Below are 27856 nucleotides of genomic sequence, written 5' to 3'. Positions count from 1 at the left end.
ATACAAGTTACTGGTAAGTACGCTTAGAATTAATTTTCAGGGTCAGTGCTGGGCTAAAAGATGTAGCACTGGTTTCTCTCCTGATAACAGGTGAGTAAATAGGAATTCGTAGTTCGGCTGATTTTAGAGGCATATCTGTACGTTTCAAAAATGGACACTTTGAGAAATTTCTGGTGAAAAGCACACAATGGATTCCTATGGAAGTAAATACAAGTTACTGGTAAGTACGGTTAGAATTACTTTTCAGGGTCAGTGCTGGGCTAAAAGATACAGCCCTGGGTTCTCTCCTGATAAGAGGTGAGTAAATCGGAATTCGTAGTTCGGCTGATTTTAGAGGAATATTTGTAAGTTTCAAAAATGGACACAGAAAATGTTCTGGTGAAAACCACACAATGGATTCCTATGGATGGAAATACAAGTAACTGGTAAGTACGCTTAGAATTACTTTTCAGGGTCTGTGCTGGATTAAAAGATGCAGCACTGGGTTCTGTCCTGATTACAGGTTAGTAAATCGGAATTCGTAGTTCAGCTGATTTTAGAGGAATATTTGTAAGTTTCAAAAATGGACACAGAAAATGTTCTGGTGAAAACCACACAATGGATTCCTATGGAAGGAAATACAAGTTATTGGTAAGTACGCTTAGAATTACTTTTCAGGGTCAGTGCTGGGCTAAAAGATGTAGCACTGGTTTCTCTCCTGATGACAGGTGAGTAAATAGGAATTCGTAGTTCGGCTGATTTTAGAGGCATATCTGTACGTTTCAAAAATGGACACTTTGAGAAATTTCTGGAGAAAACCACACAATGGATTCCTATGGAAGGAAATACAAGTTACTGGTAAGTACGCTTAGAATTACTTTTCAGGGTCAGTGCTGGTTTAAAAGATGCAGCCCTGGGTTCTCTCCTGATAACAGGTGAGTAAATCGGAATTCGTAGTTCGGCTGATTTAAGAGGAATATTTGTACGTTTCAAAAATGGACACAGAAAATGTTCTGGTGAAAACCACCCAATGGATTCCTATGGAAGGAAATACAAGTAACTGGTAAGTACGCTTAGAATTACTTTTCAGGGTCTGTGCTGGGTTAAAAGATGCAGCACTGGGTTCTGTCCTGATTACAGGTGAGTAAATCGGAATTCGTAGTTCGGCTGATTTTAGAGGAATATTTGTAAGTTTCAAAAATGGACACAGAAAATGTTCTGGTGAAAACCACACAATGGATTCCTATGGAAGGAAATACAAGTTACTGGTAAGTACGCTTAGAATTACTTTTCAGGGTCAGTGCTGGGCTAAAAGATGTAGCACTGGTTTCTCTCCTGATAACAGGTGAGCAAATAGGAATTCGTAGTTCGGCTGATTTTAGAGACATATCTGTACGTTTCAAAAATGAACACTTTGAGAAATTTCTGGTGAAAACCACACAATGGATTCCTATGGAAGGAAATACAAGTTACTGGTAAGTACGCTTAGAATTTCTTTTCAGGGTCAGTGCTGGGCTAAAAGATACAGCCCTGGGTTCTCTCCTGATAAGAGGTGAGTAAATCGGAATTCGTAGTTCGGCTGATTTTAGAGGAATATTTGTAAGTTTCAAAAATGGACACAGAAAATGTTCTGGTGAAAATCACACAATGGATTCCTATGGAAGGAAATACAAGTAACTGGTAAGTACGCTTAGAATTACTTTTCAGGGTCTGTGCTGGGTTAAAAGATGCAGCACTGGGTTCTGTCCTGATTACAGGTGAGTAAATCGGAATTCGTAGTTTGGCTGATTTTAGAGGAACATTTGTACGTTTCAAAAAAGGACAGTGAAAATTTTCTGGTGAAAACCACACAATGGATTCCTATGGAAGGAAATACAAGTTACTGGTAAGTATGCTTAGAATTACTTTTCAGGGTCAGTGCTGGGCTAAAAGATACAGCCCTGGGTTCTCTCCTGATAAGAGGTGAGTAAATCGGAATTCGTAGTTCGGCTGATTTTAGAGGAATATTTGTAAGTTTAAAAAATGGACACAGAAAATGTTCTGGTGAAAACCACACAATGGATTCCTATGGAAGGAAATACAAGTAACTGGTAAGTACGCTTAGAATTATTTTTCAGGGTCTGTGCTGGGTTAAAAGATGCAGCACTGGGTTCTGTCCTGATTACAGGTGAGTAAATCGGAATTCGTAGTTCGGCTGATTTTAGAGGAATATTTGTAAGTTTCAAAAATGGACACAGAAAATGTTCTGGTGAAAACACACAATGGATTCCTATGGAAGGAAATACAAGTTACTGGTAAGTACGCTTAGAATTAATTTTCAGGGTCAGTGCTGGGCTAAAAGATGTAGCACTGGTTTCTCTCCTGATAACAGGTGAGTAAATAGGAATTCGTAGTTCGGCTGATTTTAGAGGCATATCTGTACGTTTCAAAAATGGACACTTTGAGAAATTTCTGGTGAAAAGCACACAATGGATTCCTATGGAAGTAAATACAAGTTACTGGTAAGTACGGTTAGAATTACTTTTCAGGGTCAGTGCTGGGCTAAAAGATACAGCCCTGGGTTCTCTCCTGATAAGAGGTGAGTAAATCGGAATTCGTAGTTCGGCTGATTTTAGAGGAATATTTGTAAGTTTCAAAAATGGACACAGAAAATGTTCTGGTGAAAATCACACAATGGATTCCTATGGAAGGAAATACAAGTAACTGGTAAGTACGCTTAGAATTACTTTTCAGGGTCTGTGCTGGGTTAAAAGATGCAGCACTGGGTTCTGTCCTGATTACAGGTGAGTAAATCGGAATTCGTAGTTTGGCTGATTTTAGAGGAACATTTGTACGTTTCAAAAATGGACACTGAAAATTTTCTGGTGAAAACCACACAATGGATTCCTATGGAAGGAAATACAAGTTACTGGTAAGTATGCTTAGAATTACTTTTCAGGGTCAGTGCTGGGCTAAAAGATACAGCCCTGGGTTCTCTCCTGATAAGAGGTGAGTAAATCGGAATTCGTAGTTCGGCTGATTTTAGAGGAATATTTGTAAGTTTAAAAAATGGACACAGAAAATGTTCTGGTGAAAACCACACAATGGATTCCTATGGAAGGAAATACAAGTAACTGGTAAGTACGCTTAGAATTATTTTTCAGGGTCTGTGCTGGGTTAAAAGATGCAGCACTGGGTTCTGTCCTGATTACAGGTGAGTAAATCGGAATTCGTAGTTCGGCTGATTTTAGAGGAATATTTGTATGTTTCAAAAATGGACACAGAAAATGTTCTGGTGAAAACACACAATGGATTCCTATGGAAGGAAATACAAGTTACTGGTAAGTACGCTTAGAATTAATTTTCAGGGTCAGTGCTGGGCTAAAAGATGTAGCACTGGTTTCTCTCCTGATAACAGGTGAGTAAATAGGAATTCGTAGTTCGGCTGATTTTAGAGGCATATCTGTACGTTTCAAAAATGGACACTTTGAGAAATTTCTGGTGAAAAGCACACAATGGATTCCTATGGAAGTAAATACAAGTTACTGGTAAGTACGGTTAGAATTACTTTTCAGGGTCAGTGCTGGGCTAAAAGATACAGCCCTGGGTTCTCTCCTGATAAGAGGTGAGTAAATCGGAATTCGTAGTTCGGCTGATTTTAGAGGAATATTTGTAAGTTTCAAAAATGGACACAGAAAATGTTCTGGTGAAAACCACACAATGGATTCCTATGGATGGAAATACAAGTAACTGGTAAGTACGCTTAGAATTACTTTTCAGGGTCTGTGCTGGATTAAAAGATGCAGCACTGGGTTCTGTCCTGATTACAGGTTAGTAAATCGGAATTCGTAGTTCAGCTGATTTTAGAGGAATATTTGTAAGTTTCAAAAATGGACACAGAAAATGTTCTGGTGAAAACCACACAATGGATTCCTATGGAAGGAAATACAAGTTATTGGTAAGTACGCTTAGAATTACTTTTCAGGGTCAGTGCTGGGCTAAAAGATGTAGCACTGGTTTCTCTCCTGATGACAGGTGAGTAAATAGGAATTCGTAGTTCGGCTGATTTTAGAGGCATATCTGTACGTTTCAAAAATGGACACTTTGAGAAATTTCTGGAGAAAACCACACAATGGATTCCTATGGAAGGAAATACAAGTTACTGGTAAGTACGCTTAGAATTACTTTTCAGGGTCAGTGCTGGTTTAAAAGATGCAGCCCTGGGTTCTCTCCTGATAACAGGTGAGTAAATCGGAATTCGTAGTTCGGCTGATTTAAGAGGAATATTTGTACGTTTCAAAAATGGACACAGAAAATGTTCTGGTGAAAACCACCCAATGGATTCCTATGGAAGGAAATACAAGTAACTGGTAAGTACGCTTAGAATTACTTTTCAGGGTCTGTGCTGGGTTAAAAGATGCAGCACTGGGTTCTGTCCTGATTACAGGTGAGTAAATCGGAATTCGTAGTTCGGCTGATTTTAGAGGAATATTTGTAAGTTTCAAAAATGGACACAGAAAATGTTCTGGTGAAAACCACACAATGGATTCCTATGGAAGGAAATACAAGTTACTGGTAAGTACGCTTAGAATTACTTTTCAGGGTCAGTGCTGGGCTAAAAGATGTAGCACTGGTTTCTCTCCTGATAACAGGTGAGCAAATAGGAATTCGTAGTTCGGCTGATTTTAGAGACATATCTGTACGTTTCAAAAATGAACACTTTGAGAAATTTCTGGTGAAAACCACACAATGGATTCCTATGGAAGGAAATACAAGTTACTGGTAAGTACGCTTAGAATTTCTTTTCAGGGTCAGTGCTGGGCTAAAAGATACAGCCCTGGGTTCTCTCCTGATAAGAGGTGAGTAAATCGGAATTCGTAGTTCGGCTGATTTTAGAGGAATATTTGTAAGTTTCAAAAATGGACACAGAAAATGTTCTGGTGAAAATCACACAATGGATTCCTATGGAAGGAAATACAAGTAACTGGTAAGTACGCTTAGAATTACTTTTCAGGGTCTGTGCTGGGTTAAAAGATGCAGCACTGGGTTCTGTCCTGATTACAGGTGAGTAAATCGGAATTCGTAGTTTGGCTGATTTTAGAGGAACATTTGTACGTTTCAAAAATGGACACTGAAAATTTTCTGGTGAAAACCACACAATGGATTCCTATGGAAGGAAATACAAGTTACTGGTAAGTATGCTTAGAATTACTTTTCAGGGTCAGTGCTGGGCTAAAAGATACAGCCCTGGGTTCTCTCCTGATAAGAGGTGAGTAAATCGGAATTCGTAGTTCGGCTGATTTTAGAGGAATATTTGTAAGTTTAAAAAATGGACACAGAAAATGTTCTGGTGAAAACCACACAATGGATTCCTATGGAAGGAAATACAAGTAACTGGTAAGTACGCTTAGAATTATTTTTCAGGGTCTGTGCAGGGTTAAAAGATGCAGCACTGGGTTCTGTCCTGATTACAGGTGAGTAAATCGGAATTCGTAGTTCGGCTGATTTTAGAGGAATATTTGTAAGTTTCAAAAATGGACACAGAAAATGTTCTGGTGAAAACACACAATGGATTCCTATGGAAGGAAATACAAGTTACTGGTAAGTACGCTTAGAATTAATTTTCAGGGTCAGTGCTGGGCTAAAAGATGTAGCACTGGTTTCTTTCCTGATAACAGGTGAGTAAATAGGAATTCGTAGTTCGGCTGATTTTAGAGGCATATCTGTACGTTTCAAAAATGGACACTTTGAGAAATTTCTGGTGAAAACCACACAATGGATTCCTATGGAAGGAAATACAAGTTACTGGTAAGTACGCTTAGAATTACTTTTCAGGGTCAGTGCTGGTTTAAAAGATGCAGCCCTGGGTTCTCTCCTGATAACAGGTGAGTAAATCGGAATTCGTAGTTCGGCTGATTTTAGAGGAATATTTGTACGTTTCAAAAATGGACACAGAAAATGTTCTGGTGAAAACCACACAATGGATTCCTATGGAAGGAAATACAAGTAACTGGTAAGTACACTTAGAATTACTTTTCAGGGTCTGTGCTGGTTTAAAAGATGCAGCACTGGGTTCTGTCCTGATTACAGGTGAGTAAATCGGAATTCGTAGTTCGGCTGATTTTAGAGGAATATTTGTAAGTTTCAAAAATGGACACAGAAAATGTTCTGGTGAAAACCACACAATGGATTCCTATGGAAGGAAATACAAGTTACTGGTAAGTACGCTTAGAATTACTTTTCAGGGTCAGTGCTGCGCTAAAAGATGTAGCACTGGTTTCTCTCCTGATAACAGGGGAGTAAATAGGAATTCGTTGTTCGGCTGATTTTAGAGGCATATCTGTACGTTTCAAAAATGGACACTTTGCGAAATTTCTGGTGAAAACCACACAATGGATTCCTATGGAAGGAAATACAAGTAACTGGTAAGTACGCTTAGAATTACTTTTCAGGGTCTTAGCTGGTTTAAAAGATTCAGCACTGGGTTCTGTCCTGATTACAGGTGAGTAAATCGGAATTCGTAGTTCGGCTGATTTTAGAGGAATATTTGTAAGTTTCAAAAATGGACACAGAAAATGTTCTGGTGAAAACCACACAATGGATTCCTATGGAAGGAAATACAAGTTACTGGTAAGTACGCTTAGAATTACTTTTCAGGGTCAGTGCTGCGCTAAAAGATGTAGCACTGGTTTCTCTCCTGATAACAGGGGAGTAAATAGGAATTCGTTGTTCGGCTGATCTTAGAGGCATATCTGTACGTTTAAAAAATGGACACTTTGCGAAATTTCTGGTGAAAACCACACAATGGATTCCTATGGAAGGAAATACAAGTTACTGGTAAGTTCGCTTAGAATTACTTTTCAGGGTCAGTGCTGGGCTAAAAGATACAGCCCTGGGTTCTCTCCTGATAAGAGGTGAGTAAATCGGAATTCGTAGTTCGGCTGATTTTAGAGGAATATTTGTAAGTTTAAAAAATGGACACAGAAAATGTTCTGGTGAAAACCACACAATGGATTCCTATGGATGGAAATACAAGTAACTGGTAAGTACGCTTAGAATTACTTTTCAGGGTCTGTGCTGGATTAAAAGATGCAGCACTGGGTTCTGTCCTGATTACAGGTTAGTAAATCGGAATTCGTAGTTCGGCTGATTTTAGAGGAATATTTGTAAGTTTCAAAAATGGACACAGAAAATGTTCTGGTGAAAACCACACAATGGATTCCTATGGAAGGAAATACAAGTTACTGGTAAGTACGCTTAGAATTACTTTTCAGGGTCAGTGCTTGGCTAAAAGATGTAGCACTGGTTTCTCTCCTGATGACAGGTGAGTAAATAGGAATTCGTAGTTCGGCTGATTTTAGAGGCATATCTGTACGTTTCAAAAATGGACACTTTGAGAAATTTCTGGTGAAAACCACAGAATGGATTCCTATGGAAGGAAATACAAGTTACTGGTAAGTACGCTTAGAATTACTTTTCAGGGTCAGTGCTGGTTTAAAAGATGCAGCCCTGGGTTCTCTCCTGATAACAGGTGAGTAAATCGGAATTCGTAGTTCGGCAGATTTAAGAGGAATATTTGTACGTTTCAAAAATGGACACAGAAAATGTTCTGGTGAAAACCACCCAATGGATTCCTATGAAGGAAATACAAGTAACTGGTAAGTACGCTTAGAATTACTTTTCAGGGTCTGTGCTGGGTTAAAAGATGCAAAAAATATAAACAAGGAAACCCTATTGATCAGACGGGACCAAGGGTACACGGTTATTTAGAAGAAACAAGGTCCCATTCAAAAATAGATACAATTTTAAATATCACAATTTTCCAATCAAAAATTGGATTTAATGTTTTATTCAGACGATGAATTTAAGATATAATACAGTTGCTAAGAACAAGTATGCACGTGGTGAAATAAGTGAGCAGCCCGTGAGTAGTAAAGGAAATCAGCCGATTTCCTAACCGCAGGCAAGTGACTTGAAAAGTGACTTTTGGTGTATCTGAAATAAAGATTATTTAAAGTCACAATTGAGAAACATCTCATACTCTGAATAGAAAATTCCAGTGTAACATCAAGAGATTAGAGATGTAGGTCGACGACGTTTCGATCCCCAATTTGATGGTGGGATCTCTTCAGGACTAACAAGGTAATGGAATGCCTGGGAAAGTGAGCCTGGGTGGGTAAGGAAGAGGGGGGGTGGGGAGAAAAAGAAAGGGAGTTAAAATGCGGGAAAAGGAAAGGTAAAGGAGTTGTGGGTAATAGCATAGTGTGGTGCATTGAAGCATAAAGTTATGCCGGAGGGGGAGAGCGGTGTATATCTAAAGGATAATAGTAAGAGGGATTGAAGGTGAGGGAATTTACCGGAGTGGGGGTGTGAGTGAAGGAAATGACCGAAGGTAGGGATAACCAGAAGGGGCGTAGGATGAGGTGGTGCCATGAGAAGAAGGGAGGAGGAAAAGATAGATGAACTTAATATACAGGGGACAGCTGAAAGGCAAATTAATGCAGGAGCCGTACTAGGCACGTTGTTCAATTGCAGCAGAGAATGCAAATCATTGCGCACGTTGCTCGATAGCAGTTCTGGAGAGGTGAGGGGTACTGCTGTGTTAGATAGGGAGAAGGGTGGGAGAATAAGGAGTGAGGGAGTGTCACTGTGTCGTTCTGGTGCCAGGGGAGGGGAGGGGAGGGTGATAATTACCTGGAGGGTTGATGCTCCAAGCGCTCCTGGATGAGCCTGTGCGGGGGGCACAGTCGTAAAGGAACGAGCGGTGGTTGTTCTAATGGCGGGAAAAGGGGAGGGAAACGGTAAGGAATTGCCGAGAATGGCGAATAGTAAAACCAGAGCGGCAGAAATGAGATTGCCTTTCTTGACCTATCCATTATAGCTTACAATGGCGGTCTTTATACCACTCTTTATCGCAAACCCACAGAAAAAAACACCCTACTATCCTACAACAGCCATCATCCCAGAGCCTTACGAGACTCCCTTCCCTACTCACAATTCCTTAGGATACGCCGCAACTGTTATCTTAAGAAAGACTATTTTGCGGAGGCCTCCACCCTTTCCAAAAAATTGACCAACAGAGGCTACCCACGTAAACTTGTGAAAAAAGCCCTCAAAAGGGCATGGTACTGCCCAAGGGAAACCCTACTTAGTCCCAAAGAAAAAAGAAGGGACGATAGGATAGTCTGTGTGACCACTTTTTCACCTATCTCTAACTCAGTTAGGAAGAGTAATTTGCCTTTCAGCTGTCCCCTGTATATTAAGTTCATCTATCTTTTCCTCCTCCCTTCTTCTCATGGCACCACCTCATCCTACGCCCCTTCTGGTTATCCCTACCTTCGGTCATTTCCTTCACTCACACCCCCACTCCGGTAAATTCCCTCACCTTCAATCCCTCTTACTATTATCCTTTAGATATACACCGCTCTCCCCCTCCGGCATAACTTTATGCTTCAATGCACCACACTATGCTATTACCCACAACTCCTTTACCTTTCCTTTTACCGCATTTTAACTCCCTTTCTTTTTCTCCCCACCCCCCCTCTTCCTTACCCACCCAGGCTCACTTTCCCAGGCATTCCATTACCTTGTTAGTCCTGAAGAGATCCCACCATCAAATTGGGGATCGAAACGTCGTCGACCTACATCTCTAATCTCTTGATGTTACACTGGAATTTTCTATTCATAGTATGAGATGTTTCTCAATTGTGACTTTAAATAATCTTTATTTCAGATACACCAAAAGTCACTTTTTAAGTCACTTGCCTGCGGTTAGGAAATCGGCTGATTTCCTTTACCACTCACGGGCTGCTCACTTATTTCACCACGTGCATACTTGTTCTTAGCAACTGTATTATATCTTAAATTCATCTTCTGAATAAAACATTAAATCCAATTTTTGATTGGAAAATTGTGATATTTAAAATTGTATCTATTTTTGAATGGGACCGGGTTAAAAGATGCAGCACTGGGTTCTGTCCTGATTACAGGTGAGTAAATCGGAATTCGTAGTTCGGCTGATTTTAGAGGAATATTTGTAAGTTTCAAAAATGGACACAGAAAATGTTCTGGTGAAAACCACACAATGGATTCCTATGGAAGGAAATACAAGTTACTGGTAAGTACGCTTAGAATTACTTTTCAGGGTCAGTGCTGGGCTAAAAGATGTAGCACTGGTTTCTCTCCTGATAACAGGTGAGTAAATAGGAATTCGTAGTTCGGCTGATTTTAGAGACATATCTGTACGTTTCAAAAATGGACACTTTGAGAAATTTCTGGTGAAAACCACACAATGGATTCCTATGGAAGGAAATACAAGTTACTGGTAAGTACGCTTAGAATTTCTTTTCAGGGTCAGTGCTGGGCTAAAAGATACAGCCCTGGGTTCTCTCCTGATAAGAGGTGAGTAAATCGGAATTCGTAGTTCGGCTGATTTTAGAGGAATATTTGTAAGTTTCAAAAATGGACACAGAAAATGTTCTGGTGAAAATCACACAATGGATTCCTATGGAAGGAAATACAAGTAACTGGTAAGTACGCTTAGAATTACTTTTCAGGGTCTGTGCTGGGTTAAAAGATGCAGCACTGGGTTCTGTCCTGATTACAGGTGAGTAAATCGGAATTCGTAGTTTGGCTGATTTTAGAGGAACATTTGTACGTTTCAAAAATGGACACTGAAAATTTTCTGGTGAAAACCACACAATGGATTCCTATGGAAGGAAATACAAGTTACTGGTAAGTATGCTTAGAATTACTTTTCAGGGTCAGTGCTGGGCTAAAAGATACAGCCCTGGGTTCTCTCCTGATAAGAGGTGAGTAAATCGGAATTCGTAGTTCGGCTGATTTTAGAGGAATATTTGTAAGTTTAAAAAATGGACACAGAAAATGTTCTGGTGAAAACCACACAATGGATTCCTATGGAAGGAAATACAAGTAACTGGTAAGTACGCTTAGAATTATTTTTCAGGGTCTGTGCTGGGTTAAAAGATGCAGCACTGGGTTCTGTCCTGATTACAGGTGAGTAAATCGGAATTCGTAGTTCGGCTGATTTTAGAGGAATATTTGTAAGTTTCAAAAATGGACACAGAAAATGTTCTGGTGAAAACACACAATGGATTCCTATGGAAGGAAATACAAGTTACTGGTAAGTACGCTTAGAATTAATTTTCAGGGTCAGTGCTGGGCTAAAAGATGTAGCACTGGTTTCTCTCCTGATAACAGGTGAGTAAATAGGAATTCGTAGTTCGGCTGATTTTAGAGGCATATCTGTACGTTTCAAAAATGGACACTTTGAGAAATTTCTGGTGAAAACCACACAATGGATTCCTATGGAAGGAAATACAAGTTACTGGTAAGTACGCTTAGAATTACTTTTCAGGGTCAGTGCTGGTTTAAAAGATGCAGCCCTGGGTTCTCTCCTGATAACAGGTGAGTAAATCGGAATTCGTAGTTCGGCTGATTTTAGAGGAATATTTGTACGTTTCAAAAATGGACACAGAAAATGTTCTGGTGAAAACCACACAATGGATTCCTATGGAAGGAAATACAAGTAACTGGTAAGTACACTTAGAATTACTTTTCAGGGTCTGTGCTGGTTTAAAAGATGCAGCACTGGGTTCTGTCCTGATAACAGGTGAGTAAATCGGAATTCGTAGTTCGGCTGATTTTAGAGGAATATTTGTAAGTTTCAAAAATGGACACAGAAAATGTTCTGGTGAAAACCACACAATGGATTCCTATGGAAGGAAATACAAGTTACTGGTAAGTACGCTTAGAATTACTTTTCAGGGTCAGTGCTGCGCTAAAAGATGTAGCACTGGTTTCTCTCCTGATAACAGGGGAGTAAATAGGAATTCGTTGTTCGGCTGATTTTAGAGGCATATCTGTACGTTTCACAAATGGACACTTTGCGAAATTTCTGGTGAAAACCACACAATGGATTCCTATGGAAGGAAATACAAGTTACTGGTAAGTTCGCTTAGAATTACTTTTCAGGGTCAGTGCTGGTTTAAAAGATGCAGCCCTGGGTTCTCTCCTGATAACAGGTGAGTAAATCGGAATTCGTAGTTCGGCTGATTTTAGAGGAATATTTGTACGTTTCAAAAATGGACACTTGGAAAAATTTCTGGTGAAAACCACACAATGTATTCCTATGGAAGGAAATACAAGTTACTGGTAAGTACGCTTAGAATAACTTTTCAGGGTCAGTGCTGGGTTAAAAGATGCAGCACTGGGTTCTGTCCTGATAACAGGTGAGTAAATCGGAATTCGTAGTTCGGCTGATTTTAGAGGAATATTTGTACGTTTCAAAAATGGACACAGAAAATGTTCTGGTGAAAACCACACAATGGATTCCTATGGAAGGAAATACAAGTAACTGGTAAGTACGCTTAGAATTACTTTTCAGGGTCTGTGCTGGTTTAAAAGATTCAGCACTGGGTTCTGTCCTGATTACAGGTGAGTAAATCGGAATTCGTAGTTCGGCTGATTTTAGAGGAATATTTGTAAGTTTCAAAAATGGACACAGAAAATGTTCTGGTGAAAACCACACAATGGATTCCTATGGAAGGAAATACAAGTTACTGGTAAGTACGCTTAGAATTACTTTTCAGGGTCAGTGCTGCGCTAAAAGATGTAGCACTGGTTTCTCTCCTGATAACAGGGGAGTAAATAGGAATTCGTTGTTCGGCTGATCTTAGAGGCATATCTGTACGTTTCAAAAATGGACACTTTGCGAAATTTCTGGTGAAAACCACACAATGGATTCCTATGGAAGGAAATACAAGTTACTGGTAAGTTCGCTTAGAATTACTTTTCAGGGCCAGTGCTGGTTTAAAAGATGCAGCCCTGGGTTCTCTCCTGATAAGAGGTGAGTAAATCGAAATTCGTAGTTCGGCTGATTTTAGAGGAATATTTGTAAGTTTCAAAAATGGACACAGAAAATGTTCTGGTGAAAATCACACAATGGATTCCTATGGAAGGAAATACAAGTAACTGGCAAGTACGCGTAGAATTACTTTTCAGGGTCTGTGCTGGGTTAAAAGATGCAGCACTGGGTTCTGTCCTGATTACAGGTGAGTAAATCGGAATTCGTAGTTTGGCTGATTTTAGAGGAACATTTGTACGTTTCAAAAATGGACACTGAAAATTTTCTGGTGAAAACCACACAATGGATTCCTATGGAAGGAAATACAAGTTACTGGTAAGTATGCTTAGAATTACTTTTCAGGGTCAGTGCTGGGCTAAAAGATACAGCCCTGGGTCCTCTCCTGATAAGAGGTGAGTAAATCGGAATTCGTAGTTCGGCTGATTTTAGAGGAATATTTGTAAGTTTAAAAAATGGACACAGAAAATGTTCTGGTGAAAACCACACAATGGATTCATATGGAAGGAAATACAAGTAACTGGTAAGTACGCTTAGAATTATTTTTCAGGGTCTGTGCTGGGTTAAAAGATGCAGCACTGGGTTCTGTCCTGATTACAGGTGAGTAAATCGGAATTCGTAGTTCGGCTGATTTTAGAGGAATATTTGTAAGTTTCAAAAATGGACACAGAAAATGTTCTGGTGAAAACACACAATGGATTCCTATGGAAGGAAATACAAGTTACTGGTAAGTACGCTTAGAATTAATTTTCAGGGTCAGTGCTGGGCTAAAAGATGTAGCACTGGTTTCTCTCCTGATAACAGGTGAGTAAATAGGAATTCGTAGTTCGGCTGATTTTAGAGGCATATCTGTACGTTTCAAAAATGGACACTTTGAGAAATTTCTGGTGAAAACCACACAATGGATTCCTATGGAAGGAAATACAAGTTACTGGTAAGTACGCTTAGAATTACTTTTCAGGGTCAGTGCTGGTTTAAAAGATGCAGCCCTGGGTTCTCTCCTGATAACAGGTGAGTAAATCGGAATTCGTAGTTCGGCTGATTTTAGAGGAATATTTGTACGTTTCAAAAATGGACACAGAAAATGTTCTGGTGAAAACCACACAATGGATTCCTATGGAAGGAAATACAAGTAACTGGTAAGTACACTTAGAATTACTTTTCAGGGTCTGTGCTGGTTTAAAAGATGCAGCACTGGGTTCTGTCCTGATTACAGGTGAGTAAATCGGAATTAGTAGTTCGGCTGATTTTAGAGGAATATTTGTAAGTTTCAAAAATGGACACAGAAAATGTTCTGGTGAAAACCACACAATGGATTCCTATGGAAGGAAATACAAGTTACTGGTAAGTACGCTTAGAATTACTTTTCAGGGTCAGTGCTGCGCTAAAAGATGTAGCACTGGTTTCTCTCCTGATAACAGGGGAGTAAATAGGAATTCGTTGTTCGGCTGATTTTAGAGGCATATCTGTACGTTTCAAAAATGGACACTTTGCGAAATTTCTGGTGAAAACCACACAATGGATTCCTATGGAAGGAAATACAAGTTACTGGTAAGTTCGCTTAGAATTACTTTTCAGGGTCAGTGCTGGTTTAAAAGATGCAGCCCTGGGTTTTCTCCTGATAACAGGTGAGTAAATCGGAATTCGTAGTTCGGCTGATTTTAGAGGAATATTTGTACGTTTCAAAAATGGACACTTGGAAAAATTTCTGGTGAAAACCACACAATGGATTCCTATGGAAGGAAATACAAGTTACTGGTAAGTACGCTTAGAATTACTTTTCAGGGTCAGTGCTGGTTTAAAAGATGCAGCCCTGGGTTCTCTCCTGATAACAGGTGAGTAAATCGGAATTCGTAGTTCGGCTGATTTTAGAGGAATATTTGTACGTTTCAAAAATGGACACAGAAAATGTTCTGGTGAAAACCACACAATGGATTCCTATGGAAGGAAATACAAGTAACTGGTAAGTACACTTAGAATTACTTTTCAGGGTCTGTGCTGGTTTAAAAGATGCAGCACTGGGTTCTGTCCTGATTACAGGTGAGTAAATCGGAATTCGTAGTTCGGCTGATTTTAGAGGAATATTTGTAAGTTTCAAAAATGGACACAGAAAATGTTCTGGTGAAAACCACACAATGGATTCCTATGGAAGGAAATACAAGTTACTGGTAAGTACGCTTAGAATTACTTTTCAGGGTCAGTGCTGGGCTAAAAGATGTAGCACTGGTTTCTCTCCTGATAACAGGTGAGCAAATAGGAATTCGTAGTTCGGCTGATTTTAGAGACATATCTGTACGTTTCAAAAATGGACACTTTGAGAAATTTCTGGTGAAAACCACACAATGGATTCCTATGGAAGGAAATACAAGTTACTGGTAAGTACGCTTAGAATTTCTTTTCAGGGTCAGTGCTGGGCTAAAAGATACAGCCCTGGGTTCTCTCCTGATAAGAGGTGAGTAAATCGGAATTCGTAGTTTGGCTGATTTTAGAGGAATATTTGTAAGTTTCAAAAATGGACACAGAAAATGTTCTGGTGAAAATCACACAATGGATTCCTATGGAAGGAAATACAAGTAACTGGTAAGTACGCTTAGAATTACTTTTCAGGGTCTGTGCTGGGTTAAAAGATGCAGCACTGGGTTCTGTCCTGATGACAGGTGAGTAAATCGGAATTCGTAGTTTGGCTGATTTTAGAGGAACATTTGTACGTTTCAAAAATGGACACTGAAAATTTTCTGGTGAAAACCACACAATGGATTCCTATGGAAGGAAATACAAGTTACTGGTAAGTATGCTTAGAATTACTTTTCAGGGTCAGTGCTGGGCTAAAAGATACAGCCCTGGGTTCTCTCCTGATAAGAGGTGAGTAAATCAGAATTCGTAGTTCGGCTGATTTTAGAGGAATATTTGTAAGTTTAAAAAATGGACACAGAAAATGTTCTGGTGAAAACCACACAATGGATTCCTATGGAAGGAAATACAAGTAACTGGTAAGTACGCTTAGAATTATTTTTCAGGGTCTGTGCTGGGTTAAAAGATGCAGCACTGGGTTCTGTCCTGATTACAGGTGAGTAAATCGGAATTCGTAGTTCGGCTGATTTTAGAGGAATATTTGTAAGTTTCAAAAATGGACACAGAAAATGTTCTGGTGAAAACACACAATGGATTCCTATGGAAGGAAATACAAGTTACTGGTAAGTACGCTTAGAATTAATTTTCAGGGTCAGTGCTGGGCTAAAAGATGTAGCACTGGTTTCTCTCCTGATAACAGGTGAGTAAATAGGAATTCGTAGTTCAGCTGATTTTAGAGGCATATCTGTACGTTTCAAAAATGGACACTTTGAGAAATTTCTGGTGAAAACCACACAATGGATTCCTATGGAAGGAAATACAAGTTACTGGTAAGTACGCTTAGAATTACTTTTCAGGGTCAGTGCTGGTTTAAAAGATGCAGCCCTGGGTTCTCTCCTGATAACAGGTGAGTAAATCGGAATTCGTAGTTCGGCTGATTTTAGAGGAATATTTGTACGTTTCAAAAATGGACACAGAAAATGTTCTGGTGAAAACCACACAATGGATTCCTATGGAAGGAAATACAAGTAACTGGTAAGTACACTTAGAATTACTTTTCAGGGTCTGTGCTGGTTTAAAAGATGCAGCACTGGGTTCTGTCCTGATTACAGGTGAGTAAATCGGAATTCGTAGTTCGGCTGATTTTAGAGGAATATTTGTAAGTTTCAAAAATGGACACAGAAAATGTTCTGGTGAAAACCACACAATGGATTCCTATGGAAGGAAATACAAGTTACTGGTAAGTACGCTTAGAATTACTTTTCAGGGTCAGTGCTGCGCTAAAAGGTGTAGCACTGGTTTCTCTCCTGATAACAGGGGAGTAAATAGGAATTCGTTGTTCGGCTGATTTTAGAGGCATATCTGTACGTTTCAAAAATGGACACTTTGCGAAATTTCTGGTGAAAACCACACAATGGATTCCTATGGAAGGAAATACAAGTTACTGGTAAGTTCGCTTAGAATTACTTTTCAGGGTCAGTGCTGGTTTAAAAGATGCAGCCCTGGGTTCTCTCCTGATAACAGGTGAGTAAATCGGAATTTGTAGTTCGGCTGATTTTAGAGGAATATTTGTAAGTTTAAAAAATGGACACAGAAAATGTTCTGGTGAAAACCACACAATGGATTCCTATGGAAGGAAATACAAGTAACTGGTAAGTACGCTTAGAATTATTTTTCAGGGTCTGTGCTGGGTTAAAAGATGCAGCACTGGGTTCTGTCCTGATTACAGGTGAGTAAATCGGAATTCGTAGTTCGGCTGATTTTAGAGGAATATTTGTAAGTTTCAAAAATGGACACAGAAAATGTTCTGGTGAAAACACACAATGGATTCCTATGGAAGGAAATACAAGTTACTGGTAAGTACGCTTAGAATTAATTTTCAGGGTCAGTGCTGGGCTAAAAGATGTAGCACTGGTTTCTCTCCTGATAACAGGTGAGTAAATAGGAATTCGTAGTTCGGCTGATTTTAGAGGCATATCTGTACGTTTCAAAAATGGACACTTTGAGAAATTTCTGGTGAAAAGCACACAATGGATTCCTATGGAAGTAAATACAAGTTACTGGTAAGTACGGTTAGAATTACTTTTCAGGGTCAGTGCTGGGCTAAAAGATACAGCCCTGGGTTCTCTCCTGATAAGAGGTGAGTAAATCGGAATTCGTAGTTCGGCTGATTTTAGAGGAATATTTGTAAGTTTCAAAAATGGACACAGAAAATGTTCTGGTGAAAACCACACAATGGATTCCTATGGATGGAAATACAAGTAACTGGTAAGTACGCTTAGAATTACTTTTCAGGGTCTGTGCTGGATTAAAAGATGCAGCACTGGGTTCTGTCCTGATTACAGGTTAGTAAATCGGAATTCGTAGTTCGGCTGATTTTAGAGGAATATTTGTAAGTTTCAAAAATGGACACAGAAAATGTTCTGGTGAAAACCACACAATGGATTCCTATGGAAGGAAATACAAGTTACTGGTAAGTACGCTTAGAATTACTTTTCAGGGTCAGTGCTTGGCTAAAAGATGTAGCACTGGTTTCTCTCCTGATGACAGGTGAGTAAATAGGAATTCGTAGTTCGGCTGATTTTAGAGGCATATCTGTACGTTTCAAAAATGGACACTTTGAGAAATTTCTGGTGAAAACCACAGAATGGATTCCTATGGAAGGAAATACAAGTTACTGGTAAGTACGCTTAGAATTACTTTTCAGGGTCAGTGCTGGTTTAAAAGATGCAGCCCTGGGTTCTCTCCTGATAACAGGTGAGTAAATCGGAATTCGTAGTTCGGCTGATTTAAGAGGAATATTTGTACGTTTCAAAAATGGACACAGAAAATGTTCTGGTGAAAACCACCCAATGGATTCCTATGGAAGGAAATACAAGTAACTGGTAAGTACGCTTAGAATTACTTTTCAGGGTCTGTGCTGGGTTAAAAGATGCAGCACTGGGTTCTGTCCTGATTACAGGTGAGTAAATCGGAATTCGTAGTTCGGCTGATTTTAGAGGAATATTTGTAAGTTTCAAAAATGGACACAGAAAATGTTCTGGTGAAAACCACACAATGGATTCCTATGGAAGGAAATACAAGTTACTGGTAAGTACGCTTAGAATTACTTTTCAGGGTCAGTGCTGGGCTAAAAGATGTAGCACTGGTTTCTCTCCTGATAACAGGTGAGTAAATAGGAATTCGTAGTTCGGCTGATTTTAGAGACATATCTGTACGTTTCAAAAATGGACACTTTGAGAAATTTCTGGTGAAAACCACACAATGGATTCCTATGGAAGGAAATACAAGTAACTGGTAAGTACGCTTAGAATTACTTTTCAGGGTCTTAGCTGGTTTAAAAGATTCAGCACTGGGTTCTGTCCTGATTACAGGTGAGTAAATCAGAATTCGTAGTTCGGCTGATTTTAGAGGAATATTTGTAAGTTTCAAAAATGGACACAGAAAATGTTCTGGTGAAAACCACACAATGGATTCCTATGGAAGGAAATACAAGTTACTGGTAAGTACGCTTAGAATTACTTTTCAGGGTCAGTGCTGCGCTAAAAGATGTAGCACTGGTTTCTCTCCTGATAACAGGGGAGTAAATAGGAATTCGTTGTTCGGCTGATCTTAGAGGCATATCTGTACGTTTAAAAAATGGACACTTTGCGAAATTTCTGGTGAAAACCACACAATGGATTCCTATGGAAGGAAATACAAGTTACTGGTAAGTTCGCTTAGAATTACTTTTCAGGGTCAGTGCTGGGCTAAAAGATACAGCCCTGGGTTCTCTCCTGATAAGAGGTGAGTAAATCGGAATTCGTAGTTCGGCTGATTTTAGAGGAATATTTGTAAGTTTAAAAAATGGACACAGAAAATGTTCTGGTGAAAACCACACAATGGATTCCTATGGATGGAAATACAAGTAACTGGTAAGTACGCTTAGAATTACTTTTCAGGGTCTGTGCTGGATTAAAAGATGCAGCACTGGGTTCTGTCCTGATTACAGGTTAGTAAATCGGAATTCGTAGTTCGGCTGATTTTAGAGGAATATTTGTAAGTTTCAAAAATGGACACAGAAAATGTTCTGGTGAAAACCACACAATGGATTCCTATGGAAGGAAATACAAGTTACTGGTAAGTACGCTTAGAATTACTTTTCAGGGTCAGTGCTTGGCTAAAAGATGTAGCACTGGTTTCTCTCCTGATGACAGGTGAGTAAATAGGAATTCGTAGTTCGGCTGATTTTAGAGGCATATCTGTACGTTTCAAAAATGGACACTTTGAGAAATTTCTGGTGAAAACCACAGAATGGATTCCTATGGAAGGAAATACAAGTTACTGGTAAGTACGCTTAGAATTACTTTTCAGGGTCAGTGCTGGTTTAAAAGATGCAGCCCTGGGTTCTCTCCTGATAACAGGTGAGTAAATCGGAATTCGTAGTTCGGCTGATTTAAGAGGAATATTTGTACGTTTCAAAAATGGACACAGAAAATGTTCTGGTGAAAACCACCCAATGGATTCCTATGAAGGAAATACAAGTAACTGGTAAGTACGCTTAGAATTACTTTTCAGGGTCTGTGCTGGGTTAAAAGATGCAAAAAATATAAACAAGGAAACCCTATTGATCAGACGGGACCAAGGGTACACGGTTATTTAGAAGAAACAAGGTCCCATTCAAAAATAGATACAATTTTAAATATCACAATTTTCCAATCAAAAATTGGATTTAATGTTTTATTCAGAAGATGAATTTAAGATATAATACAGTTGCTAAGAACAAGTATGCACGTGGTGAAATAAGTGAGCAGCCCGTGAGTAGTAAAGGAAATCAGCCGATTTCCTAACCGCAGGCAAGTGACTTAAAAAGTGACTTTTGGTGTATCTGAAATAAAGATTATTTAAAGTCACAATTGAGAAACATCTCATACTCTGAATAGAAAATTCCAGTGTAACATCAAGAGATTAGAGATGTAGGTCGACGACGTTTCGATCCCCAATTTGATGGTGGGATCTCTTCAGGACTAACAAGGTAATGGAATGCCTGGGAAAGTGAGCCTGGGTGGGTAAGGAAGAGGGGGGGTGGGGAGAAAAAGAAAGGGAGTTAAAATGCGGGAAAAGGAAAGGTAAAGGAGTTGTGGGTAATAGCATAGTGTGGTGCATTGAAGCATAAAGTTATGCCGGAGGGGGAGAGCGGTGTATATCTAAAGGATAATAGTAAGAGGGATTGAAGGTGAGGGAATTTACCGGAGTGGGGGTGTGAGTGAAGGAAATGACCGAAGGTAGGGATAACCAGAAGGGGCGTAGGATGAGGTGGTGCCATGAGAAGAAGGGAGGAGGAAAAGATAGATGAACTTAATATACAGGGGACAGCTGAAAGGCAAATTAATGCAGGAGCCGTACTAGGCACGTTGTTCAATTGCAGCAGAGAATGCAAATCATTGCGCACGTTGCTCGATAGCAGTTCTGGAGAGGTGAGGGGTACTGCTGTGTTAGATAGGGAGAAGGGTGGGAGAATAAGGAGTGAGGGAGTGTCACTGTGTCGTTCTGGTGCCAGGGGAGGGGAGGGGAGGGTGATAATTACCTGGAGGGTTGATGCTCCAAGCGCTCCTGGATGAGCCTGTGCGGGGGGCACAGTCGTAAAGGAACGAGCGGTGGTTGTTCTAATGGCGGGAAAAGGGGAGGGAAACGGTAAGGAATTGCCGAGAATGGCGAATAGTAAAACCAGAGCGGCAGAAATGAGATTGCCTTTCTTGACCTATCCATTATAGCTTACAATGGCGGTCTTTATACCACTCTTTATCGCAAACCCACAGAAAAAAACACCCTACTATCCTACAACAGCCATCATCCCAGAGCCTTACGAGACTCCCTTCCCTACTCACAATTCCTTAGGATACGCCGCAACTGTTATCTTAAGAAAGACTATTTTGCGGAGGCCTCCACCCTTTCCAAAAAATTGACCAACAGAGGCTACCCACGTAAACTTGTGAAAAAAGCCCTCAAAAGGGCATGGTACTGCCCAAGGGAAACCCTACTTAGTCCCAAAGAAAAAAGAAGGGACGATAGGATAGTCTGTGTGACCACTTTTTCACCTATCTCTAACTCAGTTAGGAAGAGTAATTTGCCTTTCAGCTGTCCCCTGTATATTAAGTTCATCTATCTTTTCCTCCTCCCTTCTTCTCATGGCACCACCTCATCCTACGCCCCTTCTGGTTATCCCTACCTTCGGTCATTTCCTTCACTCACACCCCCACTCCGGTAAATTCCCTCACCTTCAATCCCTCTTACTATTATCCTTTAGATATACACCGCTCTCCCCCTCCGGCATAACTTTATGCTTCAATGCACCACACTATGCTATTACCCACAACTCCTTTACCTTTCCTTTTACCGCATTTTAACTCCCTTTCTTTTTCTCCCCACCCCCCCTCTTCCTTACCCACCCAGGCTCACTTTCCCAGGCATTCCATTACCTTGTTAGTCCTGAAGAGATCCCACCATCAAATTGGGGATCGAAACGTCGTCGACCTACATCTCTAATCTCTTGATGTTACACTGGAATTTTCTATTCATAGTATGAGATGTTTCTCAATTGTGACTTTAAATAATCTTTATTTCAGATACACCAAAAGTCACTTTTTAAGTCACTTGCCTGCGGTTAGGAAATCGGCTGATTTCCTTTACTACTCACGGGCTGCTCACTTATTTCACCACGTGCATACTTGTTCTTAGCAACTGTATTATATCTTAAATTCATCTTCTGAATAAAACATTAAATCCAATTTTTGATTGGAAAATTGTGATATTTAAAATTGTATCTATTTTTGAATGGGACCGGGTTAAAAGATGCAGCACTGGGTTCTGTCCTGATTACAGGTGAGTAAATCGGAATTCGTAGTTCGGCTGATTTTAGAGGAATATTTGTAAGTTTCAAAAATGGACACAGAAAATGTTCTGGTGAAAACCACACAATGGATTCCTATGGAAGGAAATACAAGTTACTGGTAAGTACGCTTAGAATTACTTTTCAGGGTCAGTGCTGGGCTAAAAGATGTAGCACTGGTTTCTCTCCTGATAACAGGTGAGTAAATAGGAATTCGTAGTTCGGCTGATTTTAGAGACATATCTGTACGTTTCAAAAATGGACACTTTGAGAAATTTCTGGTGAAAACCACACAATGGATTCCTATGGAAGGAAATACAAGTTACTGGTAAGTACGCTTAGAATTTCTTTTCAGGGTCAGTGCTGGGCTAAAAGATACAGCCCTGGGTTCTCTCCTGATAAGAGGTGAGTAAATCGGAATTCGTAGTTCGGCTGATTTTAGAGGAATATTTGTAAGTTTCAAAAATGGACACAGAAAATGTTCTGGTGAAAATCACACAATGGATTCCTATGGAAGGAAATACAAGTAACTGGTAAGTACGCTTAGAATTACTTTTCAGGGTCTGTGCTGGGTTAAAAGATGCAGCACTGGGTTCTGTCCTGATTACAGGTGAGTAAATCGGAATTCGTAGTTTGGCTGATTTTAGAGGAACATTTGTACGTTTCAAAAATGGACACTGAAAATTTTCTGGTGAAAACCACACAATGGATTCCTATGGAAGGAAATACAAGTTACTGGTAAGTATGCTTAGAATTACTTTTCAGGGTCAGTGCTGGGCTAAAAGATACAGCCCTGGGTTCTCTCCTGATAAGAGGTGAGTAAATCGGAATTCGTAGTTCGGCTGATTTTAGAGGAATATTTGTAAGTTTAAAAAATGGACACAGAAAATGTTCTGGTGAAAACCACACAATGGATTCCTATGGAAGGAAATACAAGTAACTGGTAAGTACGCTTAGAATTATTTTTCAGGGTCTGTGCTGGGTTAAAAGATGCAGCACTGGGTTCTGTCCTGATTACAGGTGAGTAAATTGGAATTCGTAGTTCGGCTGATTTTAGAGGAATATTTGTAAGTTTCAAAAATGGACACAGAAAATGTTCTGGTGAAAACACACAATGGATTCCTATGGAAGGAAATACAAGTTACTGGTAAGTACGCTTAGAATTAATTTTCAGGGTCAGTGCTGGGCTAAAAGATGTAGCACTGGTTTCTCTCCTGATAACAGGTGAGTAAATAGGAATTCGTAGTTCGGCTGATTTTAGAGGCATATCTGTACGTTTCAAAAATGGACACTTTGAGAAATTTCTGGTGAAAACCACACAATGGATTCCTATGGAAGGAAATACAAGTTACTGGTAAGTACGCTTAGAATTACTTTTCAGGGTCAGTGCTGGTTTAAAAGATGCAGCCCTGGGTTCTCTCCTGATAACAGGTGAGTAAATCGGAATTCGTAGTTCGGCTGATTTTAGAGGAATATTTGTACGTTTCAAAAATGGACACAGAAAATGTTCTGGTGAAAACCACACAATGGATTCCTATGGAAGGAAATACAAGTAACTGGTAAGTACACTTAGAATTACTTTTCAGGGTCTGTGCTGGTTTAAAAGATGCAGCACTGGGTTCTGTCCTGATAACAGGTGAGTAAATCGGAATTCGTAGTTCGGCTGATTTTAGAGGAATATTTGTAAGTTTCAAAAATGGACACAGAAAATGTTCTGGTGAAAACCACACAATGGATTCCTATGGAAGGAAATACAAGTTACTGGTAAGTACGCTTAGAATTACTTTTCAGGGTCAGTGCTGCGCTAAAAGATGTAGCACTGGTTTCTCTCCTGATAACAGGGGAGTAAATAGGAATTCGTTGTTCGGCTGATTTTAGAGGCATATCTGTACGTTTCACAAATGGACACTTTGCGAAATTTCTGGTGAAAACCACACAATGGATTCCTATGGAAGGAAATACAAGTTACTGGTAAGTTCGCTTAGAATTACTTTTCAGGGTCAGTGCTGGTTTAAAAGATGCAGCCCTGGGTTCTCTCCTGATAACAGGTGAGTAAATCGGAATTCGTAGTTCGGCTGATTTTAGAGGAATATTTGTACGTTTCAAAAATGGACACTTGGAAAAATTTCTGGTGAAAACCACACAATGTATTCCTATGGAAGGAAATACAAGTTACTGGTAAGTACGCTTAGAATAACTTTTCAGGGTCAGTGCTGGGTTAAAAGATGCAGCACTGGGTTCTGTCCTGATAACAGGTGAGTAAATCGGAATTCGTAGTTCGGCTGATTTTAGAGGAATATTTGTACGTTTCAAAAATGGACACAGAAAATGTTCTGGTGAAAACCACACAATGGATTCCTATGGAAGGAAATACAAGTAACTGGTAAGTACGCTTAGAATTACTTTTCAGGGTCTGTGCTGGTTTAAAAGATTCAGCACTGGGTTCTGTCCTGATTACAGGTGAGTAAATCGGAATTCGTAGTTCGGCTGATTTTAGAGGAATATTTGTAAGTTTCAAAAATGGACACAGAAAATGTTCTGGTGAAAACCACACAATGGATTCCTATGGAAGGAAATACAAGTTACTGGTAAGTACGCTTAGAATTACTTTTCAGGGTCAGTGCTGCGCTAAAAGATGTAGCACTGGTTTCTCTCCTGATAACAGGGGAGTAAATAGGAATTCGTTGTTCGGCTGATCTTAGAGGCATATCTGTACGTTTCAAAAATGGACACTTTGCGAAATTTCTGGTGAAAACCACACAATGGATTCCTATGGAAGGAAATACAAGTTACTGGTAAGTTCGCTTAGAATTACTTTTCAGGGCCAGTGCTGGTTTAAAAGATGCAGCCCTGGGTTCTCTCCTGATAAGAGGTGAGTAAATCGGAATTCGTAGTTCGGCTGATTTTAGAGGAATATTTGTAAGTTTCAAAAATGGACACAGAAAATGTTCTGGTGAAAATCACACAATGGATTCCTATGGAAGGAAATACAAGTAACTGGCAAGTACGCGTAGAATTACTTTTCAGGGTCTGTGCTGGGTTAAAAGATGCAGCACTGGGTTCTGTCCTGATTACAGGTGAGTAAATCGGAATTCGTAGTTTGGCTGATTTTAGAGGAACATTTGTACGTTTCAAAAATGGACACTGAAAATTTTCTGGTGAAAACCACACAATGGATTCCTATGGAAGGAAATACAAGTTACTGGTAAGTATGCTTAGAATTACTTTTCAGGGTCAGTGCTGGGCTAAAAGATACAGCCCTGGGTCCTCTCCTGATAAGAGGTGAGTAAATCGGAATTCGTAGTTCGGCTGATTTTAGAGGAATATTTGTAAGTTTAAAAAATGGACACAGAAAATGTTCTGGTGAAAACCACACAATGGATTCCTATGGAAGGAAATACAAGTAACTGGTAAGTACGCTTAGAATTATTTTTCAGGGTCTGTGCTGGGTTAAAAGATGCAGCACTGGGTTCTGTCCTGATTACAGGTGAGTAAATCGGAATTCGTAGTTCGGCTGATTTTAGAGGAATATTTGTAAGTTTCAAAAATGGACACAGAAAATGTTCTGGTGAAAACACACAATGGATTCCTATGGAAGGAAATACAAGTTACTGGTAAGTACGCTTAGAATTAATTTTCAGGGTCAGTGCTGGGCTAAAAGATGTAGCACTGGTTTCTCTCCTGATAACAGGTGAGTAAATAGGAATTCGTAGTTCGGCTGATTTTAGAGGCATATCTGTACGTTTCAAAAATGGACACTTTGAGAAATTTCTGGTGAAAACCACACAATGGATTCCTATGGAAGGAAATACAAGTTACTGGTAAGTACGCTTAGAATTACTTTTCAGGGTCAGTGCTGGTTTAAAAGATGCAGCCCTGGGTTCTCTCCTGATAACAGGTGAGTAAATCGGAATTCGTAGTTCGGCTGATTTTAGAGGAATATTTGTACGTTTCAAAAATGGACACAGAAAATGTTCTGGTGAAAACCACACAATGGATTCCTATGGAAGGAAATACAAGTAACTGGTAAGTACACTTAGAATTACTTTTCAGGGTCTGTGCTGGTTTAAAAGATGCAGCACTGGGTTCTGTCCTGATTACAGGTGAGTAAATCGGAATTAGTAGTTCGGCTGATTTTAGAGGAATATTTGTAAGTTTCAAAAATGGACACAGAAAATGTTCTGGTGAAAACCACACAATGGATTCCTATGGAAGGAAATACAAGTTACTGGTAAGTACGCTTAGAATTACTTTTCAGGGTCAGTGCTGCGCTAAAAGATGTAGCACTGGTTTCTCTCCTGATAACAGGGGAGTAAATAGGAATTCGTTGTTCGGCTGATTTTAGAGGCATATCTGTACGTTTCAAAAATGGACACTTTGCGAAATTTCTGGTGAAAACCACACAATGGATTCCTATGGAAGGAAATACAAGTTACTGGTAAGTTCGCTTAGAATTACTTTTCAGGGTCAGTGCTGGTTTAAAAGATGCAGCCCTGGGTTCTCTCCTGATAACAGGTGAGTAAATCGGAATTCGTAGTTCGGCTGATTTTAGAGGAATATTTGTACGTTTCAAAAATGGACACTTGGAAAAATTTCTGGTGAAAACCACACAATGGATTCCTATGGAAGGAAATACAAGTTACTGGTAAGTACGCTTAGAATTAATTTTCAGGGTCAGTGCTGGGCTAAAAGATGTAGCACTGGTTTCTCTCCTGATAACAGGTGAGTAAATAGGAATTCGTAGTTCGGCTGATTTTAGAGGCATATCTGTACGTTTCAAAAATGGACACTTTGAGAAATTTCTGGTGAAAACCACACAATGGATTCCTATGGAAGGAAATACAAGTTACTGGTAAGTACGCTTAGAATTAATTTTCAGGGTCAGTGCTGGGCTAAAAGATGTAGCACTGGTTTCTCTCCTGATAACAGGTGAGTAAATAGGAATTCGTAGTTCGGCTGATTTTAGAGGCATATCTGTACGTTTCAAAAATGGACACTTTGAGAAATTTCTGGTGAAAACCACACAATGGATTCCTATGGAAGGAAATACAAGTTACTGGTAAGTACGCTTAGAATTACTTTTCAGGGTCAGTGCTGGTTTAAAAGATGCAGCCCTGGGTTCTCTCCTGATAACAGGTGAGTAAATCGGAATTCGTAGTTCGGCTGATTTTAGAGGAATATTTGTACGTTTCAAAAATGGACACAGAAAATGTTCTGGTGAAAACCACACAATGGATTCCTATGGAAGGAAATACAAGTAACTGGTAAGTACACTTAGAATTACTTTTCAGGGTCTGTGCTGGTTTAAAAGATGCAGCACTGGGTTCTGTCCTGATTACAGGTGAGTAAATCGGAATTAGTAGTTCGGCTGATTTTAGAGGAATATTTGTAAGTTTCAAAAATGGACACAGAAAATGTTCTGGTGAAAACCACACAATGGATTCCTATGGAAGGAAATACAAGTTACTGGTAAGTACGCTTAGAATTACTTTTCAGGGTCAGTGCTGCGCTAAAAGATGTAGCACTGGTTTCTCTCCTGATAACAGGGGAGTAAATAGGAATTCGTTGTTCGGCTG

Source organism: Triturus cristatus, chromosome 5_1 (genome assembly GCF_964204655.1).
Source record: "Triturus cristatus chromosome 5_1, aTriCri1.1, whole genome shotgun sequence".
Taxonomy (NCBI): domain Eukaryota; kingdom Metazoa; phylum Chordata; class Amphibia; order Caudata; family Salamandridae; genus Triturus; species Triturus cristatus.
Note: the sequence above shows the minus strand (reverse complement) of the source record.